We start from the raw sequence: 22,070 nt of genomic DNA, 5'->3' as shown, positions 1-22,070 counted from the left end.
TGGGCCTCTGCAAGTGGCACATTAAGCTGCATGGTGGATTTAGCCTTTGCTAGTACAAAACAAAACAAAAAAAGGTTTCTGGGCTACACGCTGCTTGGATAAAAGCATAGACCCACTATTTCTAAGAGTTGATGGCTCCCAGAGCTGGCGGAAAATGTACCACTGCCATGTTGGGAAGCTGAAGTGGGCAGAGCCAGCAGCCACAGCCCCGTTTCAGTCTTGGAATGCTGCAGTTTAAAGCAATAGGCTCAAGGTAATATAAAAAATAAGCCACATAAAGATGGCTACCACACAGAGAATCTGGATTATGTTCTCTTTGATATTTGTAACTGAAGAAAAACATTTGATTGTAAAAGCTGTTGAGTTATGCCAAAATGTATATTTTAAAGGTACCTTGACTTCAAAATCTGGATGTAAGGATATGTTGCCTTGGAAAGGAGGCTCTGCTTTTGTTCCCACAGAAAGCCAGAGGCTATGGATTTGTTCCAGATTAAGATACATCAGGTTTGACCAGCCAAGACCCCCTGAAAGGTCTCCGATGACACCAATACCCAGATGATCCAACATCCAGAATGGTTTGATGGCAACTGGCTCAGACAATACAGCCTCATGGACTATTTCATGATCCTAAAATTTTCTTTGTATCCCCATAAGATACAGCGCCCCCCTACAGCAGGAAGTAGTAAGGGAAGCTACGCCCAAATTCCCAAATTATATGTAATTTTACTTTGTTAAGGTTAAAACTTTCCTTTTTGAAAAAAAAAGGGGGGGAGTTGAAGTGCTGTGGGATGTTCTGTATGTCAAGTGTGTTGCTGATTGGTCAATAAATAAATCACTGATTGGCCAGTGGCTAGGCAGGAAGTATAGGCAGGACAAGGAGGAGAACAAAGCTGGGAAGTGGAAGGCTGAGTCACAGAGACACTGCCAGCCACCGCCATGACAAACAGCATGTGAAGATGCCGGTAAGCCACGAGCCACGTGGCAAGGTATAGATTTATAGAAATGGATTAATTTAAGCTGTAAGAACAGTTAGCAAGAAGCCTGTCACGTCTATACAGTTTGTAACCAATATAAGTCTCTATGTTTACTTGGTTGGGTCTGAGCGGCTGTGGGACTGGCAGGTGAGAGAGATTTGTCCTGACTGTGGGCCAGGCAGGAAAACTCTAGCTACATCACTGTGTGAATGCCACATCTAAAATTAAATGCACCTCACTGTGGATGGCCATTTAGATCATCTTCACTTGGGAGAAGCTACTAATAATGCTCCTACAAATGTTTTGGTTTATCATTTGATACACATATGCATGCACTACTTTTGGACAAATGCCTAAATGGAAACGCTGGATTATAATACAGGTATATATCTATAATGAGACCTGGGCTTGCCTGGTTGTCTAGGCTGACTGGTCAATGGGCCCAGCATCTACTTATCTCTGCCTTCCCAGGGCTGAAATTACAAATGTCCACCAGTGGACCCAGCTGTTCTACATGGGTTCTGAGAACTGAACTCTGGTCATCATGCTTGGTAAGCAAGCACTTGACTAACTAAGCTACCTGTCCAGCCCTGCCTTTTAATTTTTGTACTAGGGGTTTTATTGATTACTCATTGCCAATACTGGAGCATTTTGGATTTGACCATATACTTAATTGTATTGGTAAACTTTATATTCTTATGTTTGCATGTTAAATTATTACATTGACAAGTCTTTCCTTGATTTTAGAACTAACTCCCTTTAGAATATCTTGTAAAGCAAGCCTAGTGATGTTGTATCTCTCAGTTTTTTTTTTCTTTTTTTACCTGAGAAAGTCTTTATCACACTTCACATTTTAAAAGACAAAGTTCCTGGGTATAGTATTCTTGTTTGACAATTTTTCCCTTTCAGCGTGTTGAAGATATCATGGCAATCCTTAGTTGCATGCAAGGCTTCTACTGAAAAATCTATTAAGTTTAGGTTGCTTTGTATGTGGGAATTAATTTCCCCTTGTTTTCAAAACTCTCTAACCATTAACTATTTGATGATGATGATGATGCTGAGTGTGTGTCCTTGCAGGTTCCTCTTATTTGATGCCATTTGAAATTTTTGAGTCTGGAATTCTATTTACTCCCTCAAGATTAGGAAGTTTTCTGCCATATTTCTTCAAATGCATTCTTTCTCCTCCTCCTGGTTACCCTATCCTATTTCTGTAACATTAATAATTAGCATGTTATATTTGGTAGTATACCATAAGGCCCCCCCAAACTACCCTGTGTTTTCTTTTCACTCTTCAAAGTGCATTATTTATGGTGGCCTACCTATAAGTTCACTTGCCATTTTGTCTGTCTGATGTAGTCTACTATTAAACTCCTCTGTTGACAACTGAACCATACTAGTGGGAACTTGTGAACTTTAGACCAACAGCTGTGGATCCTGCATAGGACCAGACTAGGCCCTCTGCATGAGGGGGACAGTTGTGTGACTTGGTATGTTGAGGGGCCCCTGGCAGTGGGATCAAGATCTACCCTTGGTGCATGAGCTGGCTTTTTGGAGCCCAATCCCTATGGTGGGATGCCTTGTTCAGGCTTGATGCAGTAGGGAGGGGTTTGGTCCTGCCTCAACTGAATGTATCAGGCTTTGCTGATTCCTCATGGGAAGCCTTACTTTTTTGTAGGAAGGGGTGGGCGGTGGAAGCAAGGTTGGGGTGGGACGTGGGAGGAGGGATGAGAGGTATCTATGGTTGATATATAAAATGAATTTTTAAAAATCTTGAATAAAATAAATAAATAAAACCCCTCTGTTGACTTTCTTCAGTTCAATTATGGTAGTCTCATATATGACTAACCTCTTTTGAGAAAGAATAAGTAACTAGTTCTACAATGGAGTGAACTAGAAGGAAGTTCATGAAGTGTTGAACTCTGGCTCAGGTAGCAAGAAGGCTGCTTGTTTGCACCAATAGAATCCAGGAGTAAAGTTCCTTAGACCGTGCCCATTGTGAGCTACTGCGGATCTTTGCATTTCATCTCTTTGTTTTGTGATCCAAGAAGAGTCAGGTATGTGTAATACCCTCTGACTTAAGAACCAATTGATTTATGATGTAGTCCCTGAATAATTCTATTCACAGGGATGGTCTTCACTAGGGAAGACAGACAGGTGGTGTTTGAGAAATTCCAATCTCTTTCTTAGGCTGGTGGTGGGTTATCATCTGTCTGTACATCCTTTTGTTCCTCAACACAACTTAGTTAGAAGCCAGGGTATCAAGCAGCCACTGCGAACAGAAGTCATAAATTATTCACCAGGATGAAGGAGTCTGTGTTTCCTAAACCTCTTCTATGCAGTTTCTGCAGGTTGCCTACATAAAACCCCAACATCTTTTTTTCCTAAGGTTCAGTTCTATTGCATGTATATAACACCCTGCACTCTCAAAGCTGGTGAATTAAGCACGAAACTGTGAAGTTCTGTACCATTAGGACACAGTATTCGACATCTAAACCCTCATCTGCAAAAGAATTTGGGTGTCTAGAAAGCCTTCCTCTGATTTTATTATGCAGTGCCTGGGACAGGGTCCATGCTCATGTGTGACTTAGTTTTTCCTCCTGGCTGGATGTGGATGTTCTCTCTCTGCCCTGCAGAAGGAAGAGTCTCACCTGTGTTTCACTTTCTTTCACAGAGAAATGGTCTTCCATGGATAGTAGAACAGCCTGGAAACTGCTTGCCAGCCTCCTCTTTAAGTTGTACAGAAAACCCTTTTGACAAATAATATACTTCAAGTCCCTTAAACATAATAGTAGAATCTTCAACACTAAGTTCTTATTTAAATTCAATGTAATGTAATAATGCACCACCAGCAGGAACAATATGCACTTTAATCACCTACCCCTTGTCTTAAACCAATCTTACAAAACAAGTGTGATAAACAATTGAGGGGTGCTTCATTTTCAGTCATCAAGAGGATAAGAAGAATTCACTTAGAAGTATTACATTAATTTTTTTCTCATTTCCTCATCACATTTTGGAAGAGAAATTTTTAAAAAATGTTATTGGTGTGCTTTATAATGTCATGGAGAAGAAATTATAATACCCTGTCTACAAGGACCTACTGTGCACAACACCTTAGCTTTCATCCCCATGCTCACAACAAAATGAAGAACAAATAATTTTTCCCCATTTTGAAAATCTGTCAACAAATAATGTTGCAAAACTGTGATCACGCTAAGTACATACTTATGTAAAGTTTATAGACAATGAGTCTATAGCACATCTTAACTTGTAAAGCTTTTGAAAGTTCCCAATGTTAGTTATTCTTATTCAGCCTTTCTTGATATTTACCATTTTGTTTTTATTTTTTACATCTTCTAAGCATTTAAAAATCTGATTTTAAAATTAATATCTTTTAAATATCCTCACTTGTATCCTCTTTCATGATGCCAAAGCAGTTTTGCCTTCTGAACTGAAAAACACTTGAGATTAGGGATATTATGCCTCATGATGTTTTTATATCTACCCATAATACCTACTTCATCGATCTGCACACAGTAGGCACTTAATGAATATACTTAGTGATTGGCTCAAGGGCCCTCCAGATGCTTGAGTTGGTAGCAGACATGTGGATTACCCCATGATAGACTTTAATATCTCCTTGCTCTTTGTAGGGAGAAGGAAATGGTTGTTAAAGAGGCAGAGCTAAGTGTTCAATCTCCTTTATCATAATTCCTCTTAACAACTGTGTTCCTGCTCTAAAATTATTTGATTCTTGCCAAGAACTTATTTAGAGAAGCTGTAAAATTCAATATCATTTCATCAAAGCATATTGTCCTTTTTCCCATGATTTCTATTTTCTCTTATACCAAAGAAGAACTGGGTTCTTCAAGGGAAGCTAAGTGTTCTGTCCTAAACTAAACCTCAGTGGCTGAACAAATATCTATTTATCCCTCAGGTTTGTCCACACGGGCTGTGGGGAAAGGCTGGCTTTGCTTCACAGGGTCACTTGAAATGTAGACAAAGGGATGCTTCACTATCCCAACATGATGCCTGGAAGAGGGAGCTTAAAAGTCACATGCCACAACTTCAGTGGCTCAGACCAGAAGCAAACAGGTCTCTTGCACTTAGCTAAGAGTCAGAACTTAGTCAAGGTCCCACCTATGGAAGAGGAATTGAGAAGGAGTAGCACCTGACTATTAAGCGAACGACAGGCAGTGCCCTCATAGGAACGAGGACCCCATCCATCCGAATTCCATATGGTGAGGCTGTTAAAGACTCGTGACTGCGATGTGTGCTGTTTACCATTGCAATAAGGAGTCACACATTTTTAAATTCCAAATTAACTGTTTTACGTAAGTTTGCCCAGTAAAGCAAACTTCTACTCACAAATTAACCAGTTTGTTTTCTTGTTATTAAAAGGACTCTTTCCAGCTGAAGCATGGCAAACACGGCTCTGGCAGGCCTTGCCCTTCTCCCCCATCCCCTCTACCTTGCTAAAGGCCTTTAGATTACATTCCTAAAGCTAGCCACCAAGGTCTACTCCTTTATTTGGCCTCTTCCTCCTCCTCAGACTGACTACCAAAACCCAGCTATCCAAGTATTGAAGTCCACAATCAAAAGCCCTCTTTGGTTCACCTAATTAACATGCCCAATTAAAATTAAACACCTTATCCTAACATGAGGTTTCCTCTTGTACCATTATAAACTACCAATTTCCTATGTGCCACATCTGTCTCCTCTCTATCCAAAGGCAGTCCTTTGGCCTCTGGGACAAATATCCCTGCCCCCTATCCCTTCCCCTTCTTCCTTGTCCTCTATCCTTTGTCTTTGTCTCTTATTCCCTGCCCTTTGTCCCTCAGGGGAAATAAATCTCCTTTGTGCTGAGAACTTGGTCATGGGGGCCCTGAGCTGAAACTTTTCCTTTCAGTTATGCTTTGTGTCTTACTGACAATAAATTTGCCTTGTTCCTTCTTCCTCTTCCTGCCAGTAACACTGCCTGCCTTCTTTCCTACTCTATTCATTTGTTACTTCCCAGGATCTTTTTAGAAGCATCACAATCACAGCACACTCAGAGAAGAAATGCTCCTCACACTTGTCAGGATGTTGGCCCTGATTGGGACTGTCTTAGTCTTCTCCTTTCTCTTATTTTAATAGCAGAATCTGACACTGCTTAGGAGGTCCCATCATCCCTTTGTTCTTTCCTGATCATCTTCCATCCAGTACATTAGCTCTTGATTGATGATGTGCATTAGAATAGCCTTGCCAGCTTCTAAAGTGGACTGAATCCAGGTTCTGGGTAGAGAGGAGGGCCTTCAGATGTCTTCCTGAAAACCTTAGGAGAGATGTAGAAAAGATTTTTAAAGGAGGGGGCCCTGGAGAAGGATCTCAAAGATGAGAGCTGGGGACCAGATAAATATGGACAGTATTGCAGGTACTGTGGCTCTCATATGACCTATCTCCTCCAGTGGGTGCTGAGAGCTCAGATCTGCTTATGGAAAATGACTTCCCAGGAACTTGCAGGGGGTGGGCACCAAATAGAGAGGAAAAGACTGCAGGTTTAGACAGCAGAGAGGGCTTTGATGAGCTTGGAAAGAGGTTAGCACATCCCTACTCACTCAATCTTGCTAATTGCTTGTGTGTGCACATATGTATTCAATGACAGATTAGAAATGTGCACAGCTCCAAAGAGGAAAATAACCTAACTTATTGTGACTTAAATGCAGGTTAGTCAGGCATGGGAGCACATGCCTGAAATCCCACCCTCAGGAGGCTCAGGTGGGTGGAGAATTGCTGTGAGTTCCATTCCAGCCTTAGCTACATAGGGAAACTCTATCTAAAATAAAATGAAATAAAAATAAAAAAGAGGGTATATTTATCATACACAGAGATATACAGGTTTTTAATTTTTTGATATTATAATTCGTCATTTCCTCCTTCCCATTCCACCCTGAAAACCTTCCCATATATCTCACTTTGTTCTCATGACCTTTCCTCATTCATTGTTGTTACACGTGTGTATGTATGTGTATTCCTAAATACATAAATATAACCTACTCAGTCTTCATAATGTTATTCATATGCATGGCTTTCAGGGCTGACCACTTGGTATTAGATAACCAATTGGCATGCTCTTCTCTTCTCATACCTGGTGTTGAGGTTTTTGTTAGGGAATAGTAGATGTATAGTTTTAATGTTTGGGCTTTACCCAAGCTGATTAGGATTTTTGAGGACTGCTTGCAACAACAACTATCTGCTAACTAATGTGCCCCTGATTTTGTTTATCCTATCCTATGTCTCATTTCCCCACGGTCTCTGTCTGTTCTGTGTTGTAATAAATAATAATGATGATAATAATAATAATACATAAGGATGGGTAGTTTCTAAGGAAAGCAGGTTTATTTAGCTCACAATTTGTATGGCTAAAGTGTCCAAACCAGCATGATGCCTGCATGCTAATAAGGCCCCCCTGGCTCTGTTATAAAATAACATAGAGTTAAAGGTGACCAGCACTATGCTGAAGGAGACATGTAAGCAAGGAGGCAGGAGAGTGGAAGAGGACAGATGTGCTGTTTTATGATATCCTTGTGGGAGCCCACAGAGGCTTCCTAGTGAGAACTTACTCAGGGTCAGAGAATCTGAGCTTGCTTTACCCAGCAGGGCTGCATAAGGAGATAATTTGGGCACGGGCGTGTTTACCAGGTGTTTTGAAGGGTCTACACTTAGCTGTATAGTGTGCTTTGATCTTGCAAGGGGGAGGTCTTTTGTTGCTTACTTTCACATATTATAAAAAGTCCTTTTCAATAAACAAAGAGGCTGTTGGTTATTGACCTAGGGCCTCCTGGAGCTATTCTGTGTTTCTGTCTTTCTTCTTGTTGTCTAGGTCTCTCTATCTGATATTTTCTTACCCCTCTCTTCTCCACCTAAGAACCCTTTGATAGCTGAACTCCCACAGACTCTCACATATCCTGCTCTTGTAGGAACTGGTGCACTGCTAAAAGACCCAAGTCACCCCAGAACAGTATTCCTTCATTCAAGATGGATTTCTACTAGTAAACCCTAGGGAACAAGTCAAAATAGAATACCTGCCTTTGAGCTTTGTTCCTAGTAAAAGAAGACAAATGTCTTCATTGTAAACAAAAGTTAATAATCTTGTTTGTGAGAGTCCCAAGAATTATACTGGGAAGGATTAAAGCTATGCTCAAGGTCATATATTGCCAAGACTTAAATATGGCTTATTGTTGTTTCAACTGTGTGAGTTTGTCTTAGTTAAGGTTTCTATTGCTGTGAAGAGACACCATGACCACAGCAACTCTTATAAAGGAAAAGATTTAACTGGAGTGGCTCTCTTACAGTTCAGAGGTTTAGTCCATTATCATTATTGTGGAACATGGTGGCATGCAGATAGACATGGTGCTGGAGAAGTAGCTAAGAGTCTTACATCTTTCAGGCAACAGAAAATGGTCTCCGACATTGAGCATATATGACACCTCAAAGATCAACTCCACAGTGACACACTTCCTTCCTCCAACAAGGCTATACCCACTCCAACAAAGCCACACACACCTCCTAATAGTGCCACACCCTTTGGGGATTATTTCTTTCAAACCACCAGTGTGTGTGTGTGTGTGTGTGTGTGTGTGTGTGTGTGTGTGTGTGTGTGTGTGTGTGCGTGTGTGTGTGTGTGTGTGTGTGTGTGTAGGCCAGGGGTTCAGAGGTCAATGTTAGATGTCTTCCTCAGTTCATCTCCATCATAATTTTTGAGACAGAGTCTCTCACTGAACCTAGAGCTCACTTATTAGCTAGCCTGGCTAACCATTTGGGCTCCAGACATCCTCCTGTCTCTATACCCCAACATTGTGATTACAGACATGTGCTATCAGCATAGCCTCCTTTTAAATAGATGATAGGAATCTGAACTAAGTTCCTCGTGCTTATGTGGCAAGCACATTATCAAGTGATGTAGCTAGAGTTTTTCTGGTCCTGCCTGGCCCACGGTCAGGACAAATCTCTCTCACCTGCCAGTCCCGCAGCCGCTCAGACCCAAGGGAGTAAACACACAGAGACTTATATTGCTTACAAACTGTATGGCCACAGCAGGCTTCTTGTTATCTAGTTCTTCTATCTTAAATCAACACATTTCTATTAATCTATAAGTTGCCACGTGGCTCATGGTATCTTAACATCTTCTCATGGTGGTAGCTGGCAGTGTCTCTCTGCCTCAGCCTTCCACTTCTCAGAATTCTCTTCTCTGCTTGTCCCGCCTATACTTCTTGCCGGGCTACTGGCCAATCAGCACTTTATTTACACAGAGCGATATCCACAGCAAAGTGAACAATCTCTTTAGCCCTATTTTAATGTTGTTTGAAAATATCTCTATGTAAAAGAAATACTGCCTCTATGTTGAGAGCTTTCACAGAAAACATTGTTAATTGTATCAGAATTCTTAATTCTCAGCTACAAAGAGGCTCCCACCAGACTCTGGAATGAAACCAGACTCTGAATGAAGGGTTCCTTTCTCTTCCCACATCCCCATAATTTTTCTATCTTTCTGCCCTGTCTCATACCCATCACTGAAGGAAGGAGGCCACATGGAGAGCAAGAAACCACAAATAGCATCAAGGATACAGACCTCATCCTAACAGCCAGAGGGAACTGACTTGGACAATAATTTCAATAAACTCATTCTGAAAGTGTCCAGAAAGTTTAGCAACCCTGCCAATACCTTATGGGTGAGGGAAACTGAGATAGTCAACAAGGGTTGTTCTGACTTGCTAAGTCTGTGAACTGTATTACAGCAGTAATGGTAGACTGTACTATCTGGTAGTACAAAAAAAGGGTGAGCTGTGTCTAGGAGATAAAGAACTAGATGCCTATGCTTGAGGATAACAAGGAAACCTAAAGGACCCTGTGTCGAGTCTACAGTGCTGGCTGAAGTCCTTACCCAGCAGCACAAGTGTTTCTGAAAACCAGGAAGGAAGACTGTTCCCGTCTATCTATGCATCCTCCCTATGAGAGGATGTCGTCATGGAGAGTTAGAATAAGGTGATCATTTTGAAGTGATTTGCAAAACACAAATGTATCAAGACACCCAACAAGGAGCTTTCTGCCTAGTTGGCAGTTGCTAACTAGAAAAAAAATTACTCTAATTAATGCCACACTAAATGTGAAATGCTACAGTGAGGAGAGGAACAATTCTTCCCTGTGGATCAAGCTATCTCCTGATAAGAAGCATGTGGACGTACAAAAAATGCAAATATGTGTACATACATGTACGTGTATATGTGTGTGTGTGTGTGTGTGTGTATTTCTGAAGGAATCTTCTTCAAATTGCAATGTATTTTCCTTTAAGATATATCTTTAAATAATGTAACCCAGAAGCTGATGAGATAGATTAGCAGTTAAGAACAGTTGCTGCTCTTCAAAGGACCAGAGTTCAACTCCCAGCACCTGTAATGGATGTCTCAAAACCACCTATAACTTCAGTTCCAAAGGATCTGATACCCTTTTCTGGGCTCCCCAGGTACCTCCATACATATGACATACACATAAATAAAAATAAAAAATAGTGTAGTCTCTTAAATGGTGTCTTTTCTTCCCAAAAGGCCATATTTAAAGCAAGATTAGTTTCCTAAATGGAGCAGTGTGGCATAATATACCTTTAAAAGGTGGTATGAGGTTCTGCTCTACTCAGCTAACATGGCAACTCACTACTGACTAGGTGACCTGAGCAACAGAAATGTGTTTTCTCACATATCTGGAGTCTCAAAGTCCAAGATTAGGACATTGACTGTTTTGGTTTCTCCTGAGACTACTCTGGATGGACATCTAATTTGGCCCCAAATGCATTTTTCTCCATGCACACACATTCCTCATCTGTCTCACTTTTTAATGAGGACTTCAGTCATAAAAGATTAGTGGCCCACACTTATAACTTAACTTCCATTGCCTCTCTGATACAGTCTTCCTAGGGTTAACTCTTCAATATATGGACATGGTGGGACCCAAACCTGTAGACAGCAGATTGATGTCATATACTGGTTACTTTAGTGAGGAAAAGCAGAGGTACAATGGAATTGAATTCTGTTTTCCATGACACATGGTTCCCTCTGGTCTCCTGGAATGCTGAATTGCTTCCTAGACAACCAAGGGCCAGTGAGAACATTTCATCAAAACTCAGACATGGTGAGAAAGAATAATAAGCTATGGAATTTGCATGAAAGGAAATTGATATGGGTAGCAGGACAAGGGGTTAGACAAGAGAAAAAAAAGCAATTTTGTGGAAGCAAAATGTTTACCTTATAATTTCAGCCATATATCTTGAAAATTAGTATATGACCATATATAATTTTAAATTACATTGACCTTGTTTCTTTCTTAATATCTAATATCTAGAAGATATATTGAAGCTTGTTCTTAATACATTTTATTTTTATATCAGCTAAATACTTTATATGACTCTATGATGGTGTCTCTGTGGCACATGAGAATGTTCTAAACATTGTGCTCATCTCTCACTGAGTGTGTCACACTTCTTCTCTCAGTGATGTCTTTTCTTTTTTTATTTATTTTTTATTCATTTTACATACCAACCACAGTTCCCCCTCCCATCCCTCTTCCTGATCCTCCCACCTCCCCCCACCCCAGCTCACCTGCTATCCACTCCTCCAAAAGAGTAAGGCCTCCCATAGAGAGTCAACAAAAGCCTGGTACATTCAGTTGAGGCAGGACCAAGCCCCCACCCCACCCCATCCCTGCATCAAGGCTGAGCAAGGCATCTCACCATAGGGAATGGGCTCCAAAAAGCCAGCTCATGCACCAGGGATAGATTCTGGTCCCACTGCCAGGGGGCTTCTCAAACAGACCAAGCTACACAACTGTCTCCCATATGCGGAGGGCCTAGTTCGATCCCATGCAGGCTCCACAGCTGTTGGTCTAGAGTTTGTGAGTTCCCAAAAGCTTGGTTCAGTTGTCTCTGTAGATTTCCCCATTGTGATGTCTTTTTTGAAATCTGGTATTAATGCTTTGGATAAAGAAGAAAAACACACATGATTTTCAATATCAAAACATTAAGAAAATCACACACTATAATTCCAGAACTCAGACGACTGAAACATGAGCATGGTGAGATCAAGGCTAGCCTAGGCTACTGCTGAAACCTCATCTCAAACACTCTCTCTGTCTCTGTCTCTTTCTGTCTCTGTCTGTCTCTCTCTGTCTCTGTCTCTGTCTCTGTCTCTCTCTCTCTCTCTCTCTCTCTCACACACACACACACACACATACACACACACATACACACACACACCAATAAACAAGCAATTAAAGTGCATTAAGAGTAAAAGCATTATTTGACAGTGACTTAGCTGGGGAAGGCCTCTTGAAAATGGAGTCATGAAAACGAGTACCACCCAAAAGCAAAGCCTTAAACTTAACCTGGCATAAGAATGGTGAGGAGCGGGTACTTTGGGAGCCAGAATCAACATTCTTCACATGGTGATTTCCTTTGCTCTCTCATTCCCCACTAATGGCATCTTAGTTTTTACTAAAGGAGAACATCAGTAAACCTATTTGTTTTTATTTATAACAAGTTGACACTGAGATTAAAGACAGCACCAGCTGGTCCATTGTGGCCATATATTTCAGCATGAAACCCAGTGTCTGAGCCCAACCATTCTGGACTCTTACTCACTGATAACTGAGCAGGACTGGACACTTGGCTCTTTTCACATGTTCAAAGCTACACTGCTCACTTTAAACACGAAGCTTCACACAAACCAGGTGTCTTGCATTTGGTCACCAGTTCCAGGCCTTTGTTCACACCACTTCCCCTTGCCTACAATGCCCTCCTCCCACCTTTCTCAAAAGCCTACTGTTCTCTCAAGCGCCACCCCAAGGCTGCCTGCAGAGACAGTCACAGTACCTTTCCAGATTTCTGTCTTTACAACCCAGAGAAAACAACTTGTCTCTCCTGCATTTGTGATAAAGAATGACTGTCCATTAGCATGTTGGAGAAGCGGGTGTCTCTTCAGGAAGTGAGATTGAGTTTTCCCTACATGCTCACACTGAAAAAGACCACCCAGATTCTCTGCTTAGCTTGGAAGCCACCTAGCCTTCTAGTTGAGTATCTAGACATGGGTAATTTACACAGACCTAACAACATTTCTGTCCATCAAGGGGAGATAATATTATCTCATTATACAACACCTTCATATGACAATCACTGTGGTCCCTCAGTTAGGAAAACTGAGCCACTAAAAACAAAAGAAAAAATTATGTCATTTTTTTCAGAAAGATGGATAGAGCCTGTGTTAAGCAGAATAAGCCAGATTTTGAAAGACATGTTTTCTCCCCTATGTTGAATTTAAGAGGGAAATACATTAAAGCAAAAGATACACTGTAGATGTAATGGGGAAAGGGGAGAAGAGAAAGGAGATAAGAGAGTAAAAGAGAGTGTGGATATGGGATGGGGAGATGGCTAGTAGAAAAGGACTTGGTGTACATGCATGAAGGCTGGGGTTCAGGTCTCTAGAATCCCCCCAAAAAGCCAGATGGGCATGGAAGTCTTTCTGCGGTGACAGCACTGGGGGATGGATGGTTCCCTGGAGTGAGCTGGCTTGCCAGACTAACTGAAATGGTAAACTCTGTGTTCAGCCAGAGACCTCACCTCAACAGGTGAGGTAGAGAGCAACTGAGAAAGTCACCCAGTGTAAACTTTGGACTTGTACATGCACAGGCACTCATATGAATCTGCACACAGATGTGCAGCAACACACGTGCAAATCATATGTGCACAAAGAGTGTGACTGTGATTTATATGAAAAATGTCAAAATGGAGCCCATTACTTTATACAATTAACATATGCTAACAAAAAGAAAATTTAAAAAAGCTTTTAAAGAACTAATGATCTATTATTAATTTATAAAATAAAAGGCTGAGTCACGTGCTATATAACATTGAATATATGTCACAGGACTGAAGAATCTCATAACTGTTAACTCTTTTAAATTAGCATACAAGGCATCAGGTAGTCTTGAACATCTTCAAACGAAGTGTGTTTTGGTAGATTTCTCCTTCTAGCTCATCTCCCCATGCTTGCTATCACTGCCCCCCCCAGTCCCACTCTTTCATGCCCCATATGTCCTTTTCCTACCTTCATCTTTCTTCATAATCTAATTTACCCTCTCTTGGTCTCCTTTCTAGTATTAGCTTTTATGCCTCCTCCAGTAGCTTAGCAGGCACTCAGCTGACAGCAGGAATCAAGGCTCCTTTCACTTTGTAACCAAGACTACCTGATGGTTAGCATATAGTGTTGGCTTAAGAAATATCTGTTGAAGCCAGGCATGGTGCAGCACACCTTTAATCCCAGCACTCAGGAGGCAGAGGCAGGCAGATCTCTGTGAGTTCACAGCCAGCCTGGTCTACAAAATGAGTTCCAGGATAGCAAGGGCTATTTATTACACAGAGAAACCCCGTCTTGGGAAAAATTTGTTGAAAGAATCAACAAATAGCAAAAATAAGTTTTATCTGGTCACAAATACCACAATATTATGGTCCATGCATGAAAATACATAAGACTGTCACATTTGAATTTTCAAATGACAGGAAGGTTAAATGATAGAATACTTCAATTACATATAGAATGCAGTGTTTAATATTTTAATTGCATTAAATATTTTAAAGGGGCATTGGCCTTTCAGGATGAATATAGTGTTGTGCCCATATCTATAAGGAAACTGCTTGAAAAGCCTGCAAAAGAGAAGCATGTGTGGAACCTAAGAGATGCCTTAACACATCTAGAGGACCATCAGTGGAGGTGAGAGGCTATATGTGCCGAGCTCTAGAGAAGGCAAGGCTAGGATGATGGTGCTTCTAGAATTACACCTGCTTCCCTAAGCTAGACTCCTCCACAAACCACCTCTATAGAGCAGAGTGAGGGTTGCTCAGTGACATGGTAAGTACTCTATCTCAGGACCCATCAAAGCAAACCCTTTCTGGATAAAAGTTAATAAGCATGAGGTAGAATTGTAGATAGCTGTCGTCTCCACTTTCTAAGACGTTGAAATCTAAATAAATGACTATCATTCCTTTTCAGAGCAGACCACTGAGACAATAAAGACAAGGGGGAAAAAAGAAAGGTCCTGGTGCCAGGTATCCTATAGATTATCAGTGAAAATGCACCTTCCACTCATACATTTATCCCATCAGTCAGTATTGAGCACCTGCACCTGTCCTGTACCTAGGGATACAGTGGTGAGTAAAGGGATACAGTCGCTGTGTTCTTGAGCTTAGTGCCCAGCACAGGCAGTAATCTGCACACATATAAATAAAATTACCACTTTAGTGATTGCTAGGAGGAAAATCACAGAATACAGGAGGAAGCTGAGCTACTTGGAGGGTTCAGAGACGGCTAAGACCCAGGGCAAGCTATTTAACCCCTCCATCCATCCACAGTGATTGCTGTTAAATGGAGCAGAAAATTCTTGCCACACAATGACTTTGAAGAATATAGAGTTTGTAGCAGGGGTACTTTTTGTCTTTGTAACTTTGAGGAAGGTCATCTGACCTCTGTAAGCCTCAGTTTCCTCACTCCCAAACGGGTAAGCACCCTAAGTACCTTTGTCATCATGCTGTGCGGTCATGTAGTAATTGGCATCCATGTAGAAAACACCCTGAATATTTAGAAAGAAAAATTCCACATGCATTATAGCTCATGCCTACTCATTCAAAACCCCCAGGCAGTTTGAAGAAACCGACACACAGACATAGAGAAGTTTTTGTGTTTATCTCCATCCTATTTGAGGTTACCAAGAGTCCTGGGCTATGCATCCATGACAGGATCAAAGTGTCCTTCCTCCTTTCTTTCCTGGTCACCTCCTTTTCTCAGGAGAAACTGAAGGTTACAAAGGACATTCAAGAAGACACAAGACCATCTCTGTCTCTGCCCAAGCAGTCACCAAATGGAAATCACAGCAGTGGCTCACCAGGGTTCCAGAGGGGACCAGCTCAATATGAATGCAAATAATCCACGTTTCAAGCAGGATTATGGATATAAATGAAAGACGAAAAGCACATCAGGGTACCAATTCGTCACACATTTCCACACCACGCTCAGCCCTATTTCTCTCCTCATCTTTGGCTCACCCTGCTTCCCACTGCACTTTGTAGATGAATGTGTACAATGCTGAGAAAGATAAAGGATGACAGAGAAACAGACAAGCAGGCAGACAGACTGGCGACCTGAGCTGGTCATCATCTCATCTTTTCCCCTCAGCACTCTCTGGGTCTACCTGAACTTCTGGGGTCAAATGACCTCCGCCACAGCTTGACTGCCACCATAGTGAGTGGAGTCACCCAGCACCCAGCAACAGTCTGGCTGAAGCCAGCCCCCTCCCAGGTCTCCTATTATCTCCCATTTGTCCTGATCACTAATGCAGCTCCTATGCTATCTCCCATTAGGTCAGGGCAATGAAAGCCAATGCCATTTTCTTGATGGCTTATGCAGAATTGCAGTAATTTGAAGCAAGCCTCTCTGGCCCAGCTTTTCCCTGTCTCCATGGCCCACCCTGCCACCTCTTTCCCTTGCTGCCCTCCCCTTCCCAGCCCCTCCCTCCCCTAGCCCCTGTCTCTGTCTGTCCTCTTTTCAAACTGAATATATTGGGGCCCTGGCGGGCTGCCATTCTAACTGCACATTAGAAATGGTAGAGTTTTCCTCTATCTGATTCTATAAAATGAGTTCACCAGAAGGTGCAGACCCAGCACATTCGTGGTTTTTCCTATAAATTACTTTAACACTGTGTCCAATCATATATATAATTTCAGATTTTCAATTTCAACTCACTGCTGTGTCAGCACAGACTCCACTGATATGTCTAACATATTTAGCTTAAAATGAAACGGATGGCATTTCATTACCAGGAAGATAATATTTTTGAATATGTTTCCTGCATGGTGGGATCCATCATTACTCTGCCACTTTATGTTCAGTGTGTGTAATAGCTTTTTAATGCTTTAGCGTATTTTATTTATACGTGTAATATTTTCCTAACACTATAGGACAGTTTAACTCATTGGACACATTAGAAAATCTTAATTGAATACTTTTAAATATTAGCAAAGGGGGAAAGACTGAACAAATCGCCAATATTTTTGTTTAAGAGTTCATAAAGAGTAACAAAAATGGCGCAAAAAATTACTCAGCCCTGTTTCTTCTTCTTCTTTTTTTAATCGCTGCTCTTCAACCTCCTCTAGGTAGCCCCCACTCAGCAGTTTCCTCATAAATAAATATGTGTGCGATTTATAAATATATATGTATGTATGTATGTATGTGTATATATGTATATATATAACTTGGAGAGGAAATAAAAAGATAAAGAAAAATTCCCTGGTCCCCTGAGACTCAGAAACTGTCAGAGTGAAAGCAAAGAACACAAGAAATATTGAGCAAGTGGCAGAGTGCATGACGAGGACACTCTGATTGGCTGGGGCTTCTGACAGTGCCAAAATCTCTAGTAGCAGGTCCCCTACTCTTTGACCAAAGTCATGGAATGTTTAAAAGGAGACTTTTCTCAAGAGCTGTCATTGCAAAGAATGTGATTCACCTCAAAAACTTGTTGGTAGCCAACTTCTGCAGGCATTTCAAATTAACAGAGAGGTTCCAGAGAAAGCACTTCACTGTCCTGGTTCTATCAGTGTACACCTTACACCTAGGGAAACACCTGGAATCCAGGTTCATGCTTCCCACTGTGAGTCACGGCAGCTCAGGGGGCTCCTGGCCGCAGCACCCAGCCACAAGCACCTGGTGTGGGGTCACTCTACAGGGAAGCCCTGCGAAATCACTTTGCCTCTGAGTTGAAGCTCTGCTTTTCCTGTATTTAATGCACAGCCCTTATCTCTAACTGCTGCCCTCCTGGGAAGGCAGAAACAGACATGAATTCTAATTCTAGGCCACTTCTTAGCACCAAGGGGACCCTGGGAGAGTTGCTGCAGTCCTCCGGAGCACTGAGCATTTATCTGTAAAACTGAGATAATAGCTCTTGTTTCCCAGGTTGCTGCAAGAATAAGACATCATCCCCCTTGTAGGTCCCCCCAGCCCGACCTGCCCAACCCACACTTATGTTACAGTTACACCACTGCTGTTACTGGGGCAATTAACAAATTCCACGGACATTAAACAGCCTAGATTTTCTCTCTCTTCTGTCTCCTCCAAATTCCTCCAACTAAAGCTGAAGACTGGAGTGTACATGCTGATAAAATCATCTCTCTTCAGAAAAGTTGTCACAGTTACAGGATGCCATTTACTCAAACAAAGTTCTTCTAACAGTAAAAATGCTCCAGATCTAGTCTGGGCATATTTTCTTGAGTTTTCCAGATAATTGGCTTACTTCTTATGATTTACCTCATTCTTCAAAGTTCCAAAAGGGAGCTGCCACCAGTGATCCCTGGGATTAAGCTTGTGTATTCAAAAGTTCTTGTCACTTCTCTCTCTCAGAGCTGAGGAAATGGTGCTCTCAGACAGACCATTGTAAGCTTTTTCCTAAGGGCCAGATAGTAAATACTTTCTGCTTTGCCATCTAGGTTCAAAAGCAACTATAGAAAACATGGAATGAACAAGCAGGGCTATTCTCCAACCAAACTTAATTCACAAAGACCAACTCCTGCCCCAGCATGGTATTATATCTCCCCCTACACATCCCTTGGAGAAAGGTAAAAATAAACTGAGACTTCCAGAGAATACGATTCCAAAGTCAAATGTGTAGAAAAGAAAATGCCAATGATATTGCCTTATATTTCAGGCCAAAGGACTTTAGGTTTCACATTGTTCGCTTCCCTATCTTCCATTTTTACAGCTAACTGGTTTGATAATTAGAAATTTCTAGAAAATTTTCAAGAAGTTTCCAACTTGTATCCAAGGCCACTGTCTTGGCTAGGGCTTCTATTGCTCCAGTGAAGCACCGTGGCCAAAAGCCAAGTTGAAAAAGAAAGGGTTTATCTGGCTTATGCTTCCATTGTAGTCCATCATTGAAGGAAGTCTGAACAGGCACTCACACAGGGCAGGAACCTGGAGGAAGGCGCTGATACAGAGGCCATGGAGGGATGCTGCTTACTGACTTGCTCATTGTGGATTGTTCAGTCTGCTTTCTTATAGAAACCAGGACCACCAGCCCAGGAGGAGCACCACTCAATAACAACCTGGGCCCTCCTCATAAATCATTAAATAATAAAGTGCCCTACAGGCTTGCCTACAGCTGGATCTTCTGGAGGCATTTTCCCTTTTGGAGCTCCGTCTTCTCTGGTGACTCCAGCTTGTGTCAAATTGACATAAAACTATCCAGCACAGCCTATGTTACAGATGCTTTAAGGCTAACCTAATTTACTGATGGCCACTAAGCAATTTTGGTGGACACACACACAAAAAAAATCATAAACAATGCATTCTCCAAGGATCTGCTATAGTCAGCCATAGCTGAAAGGCAGAGGATGAAACAGATGAAGTCTACATCACTATACATTTACACTGTAGTAGCATGGAGCAAACAACATGTAATTAAGGTAGTAAATTACAAGATATATGGATTTCCTAATAAATACTAATGACAAACAAAAAGATTGGTGTGGCGGAAAGGAACAGCCTGGCGGAAAGGAATCATAAGAAACTGGCCACTGAAGAAAAGGAAATGAACTGATACTCGGAAGAAAACAGTACATGCCCACTCCTTTAAAAAGCTAAAAATGACAACACAAAAGTCAAAAGCAAAACAGAGTTCAGAAAGTAGAAGAAACTGAACAGAAGCCAGTAGAACTGAAGCATTTGGAGATGGTGGCCACTTGGAGAGGCAGATTAGTATAAACACCAGAACTAGACTTTATTCTCACCAATAGAAAAGTGTTTGCACTGGTTAATTCCAAGTTATGTTATTAGTTGACAACTGTGAAGACTGCATCTCCAAGTGACCCCATGAGCCAACTACAGAAGAAATATAAGAAATTCCTAATCACCCTAGACCAGGCTTCCTCTGAAGCCCCAAGTTCCTGCCATATTGAGGGGAGATGGAAGTGCTTGGCTAGGCATGGGCAGATCGACATTGCCTGCCTTGAAGCTGCTCTTCAGGGAAACAAAGCAGAAGCTACTTAATAATATTCCTCTTCAAAGTTATATGGTGCTTTTCATCTAAGAATATCAGAGCACTTCGATGCAATTAAATCATTAATCCTCATGACAACTCCATCAAGAACGTACCTGCTTTATTATCAGCAAGAACACTCGGCATTTCAGAGCTCACCTTGAGCACGCTCTTCAAGCACATGCAGGTAATTAATGCACAGTAGCACATTCAGGAGACAGGTCAGCATGCTGCTCCCCGGTTACAGATTCAGAAACTGAGGTCACAAAATGGCCAGGCATTTCCAACCAAGTTATCCAAATGATTGTACAATCAAAGATTACTTACTGCCTTAATCTTGATTAAGAGTCATTTTCACATATTGCCCTCTTGAATACTTAAGTGCCTATTGCTGCCTAACTGTTTAGAAAAGTCATTAACTAGACTGGCATCAAACTAAGGGTAAAAACATAGCTCCCCTTAGAGAAATGTGAATTTGACATATTTCTACATATGCTTTTCTTTCTACTTTACTAGGCTGAAAGTTGGCTGCATTAAGAGGCAAATTGATTCTCCTTCCTTTTCCATTTCCTCCCAGAGTGCCCTTCTACTTTCAAAAGAAAAATATTGTTTTTCAGTTTCTTTCCTATTTGTGGAAAGCACTCAGCTCCTGAAGCACACCAACACCACACATATTTTCATATCTTCTCTATTATGATTGCATGATAATGAGGTCACATTTCTGTGAGTGATGACATGGAATGTCGAAAAGAATTCAAGGCTGGCCCATCATTATGTAGCTAGTAAAGAAGGTAGACTTGAAATTAGGAGTTTTGACTTTTAAGTACAGCGTTCTTTTCTTCTGTATGGTGTTCCTTGTCCAACTTCTAGATCCATTTTTTTATTAGATGGATTACCCTTGACCTCTGTTACAATTTGAATATGAAAAGTCCTCCATGGGTTTGATTTCTTGAACTGATCCCTAGGCGATGGTACCATTTGGGAAAGTTGTAGAACTGTAGGAGGTAGGGCCTTACTGGAGATAGGGGTGGGGCTGAGAATGTACAGCCTGGGTCCCCTTTTTGTTTGGTGTCTGCTTCCTGAGTACAGACACAATGTGACCATCCAGCCTTCTGCTCCTGCCACTCTGCCATAATGTCTTCCCTTCCATCTGCCATGTTCTCCCATGTATCACTCTAAAATGTAAGCCAAAATAAACCCCCTCTTTCTCTCTTCCTCTCTTGCTCTTACCTCTCCCCTCCCTCCCTCACTTCAAGACAGGGTCTCACTCTGTGGCCCTGATTGGCCTGGCACCTGCTCTGTAGACCAGGCTGGCCTTGGACTTACATCTACCTGCTTCTGTCTCCCTAGTGCTGGGATTAAATGTGCCACTGTACCTGGTCAACCCTTCTCTTGAGTTGATATTGTCTGAGTATTATATAGTACTAAGTAATAAGACAGTAACTATGATGTACTGTGAAGCAGAGTCATTGCTGTGGTAAATCTGACCACATAGTCCTTATGCCTTTGGAACAGGTTTGTGGGAAGAAAATGGAAAAGTTTGAAACTGTAGGCTAGAAAAGCCCTCAGATAAGCAGAATGCCATGAGCTCTTAAGATAGGAACTTAAAAGAACAGAGGGCAGAGAAAATCGTGGGTGCTCATAAAGTTTTAGAGAGTAACAAGGACTCTATGTGGAGTGAGGGTGGAGGCCATTCAGGCTGGATCTTGTCTAAGAGTCTGCCTGTATTCAGCCTGTGTCTCAAAAAGTTGAGTGAAGCTCAAGTCAGAAATAATGGATTAACTTGTTGTTTTGGGGTTTTTTTTTTTTTTTTGGAGGAAAAAATCTTTCAAAAATGTATTTTTATTAATTTTTGAGAATTTCATATGAATAAAGTGAATTTTAATCATATGCATTCCTACTCCTTCCCTTACCTACTCCAAGATCTAGCCCAATCCCCTCCAAATTTCATATCCTCTATTTTTTAATGCTCTACCTAGTCCAATTTGTGGGGCC

At 41.5% G+C, this 22,070-nt stretch overlaps 1 long non-coding RNA gene across 1 annotated transcript in view; it reads right to left on the bottom strand.

The window, feature by feature from the left end:
* The window catches only part of LOC128095111 (uncharacterized), a 131,724-nt gene that overhangs the window by 4,653 nt on the left and 105,001 nt on the right, over nt 1–22,070 (bottom strand). Inside the window, exon 4 of the long non-coding RNA XR_008213159.1 lies at nt 11,737–11,976. This is a non-coding gene — a long non-coding RNA (uncharacterized LOC128095111). The remainder of the gene's footprint in view (nt 1–11,736; nt 11,977–22,070) is intronic.

The sequence above is a fragment of the Peromyscus californicus genome, unplaced genomic scaffold (genome assembly GCF_007827085.1).
Source record: "Peromyscus californicus insignis strain IS unplaced genomic scaffold, ASM782708v3 Scaffold_4__1_contigs__length_199733344, whole genome shotgun sequence".
Lineage (NCBI taxonomy): Eukaryota > Metazoa > Chordata > Mammalia > Rodentia > Cricetidae > Peromyscus > Peromyscus californicus.
Note: the sequence above shows the minus strand (reverse complement) of the source record. Positions and strands in the feature narration are given on the sequence as shown.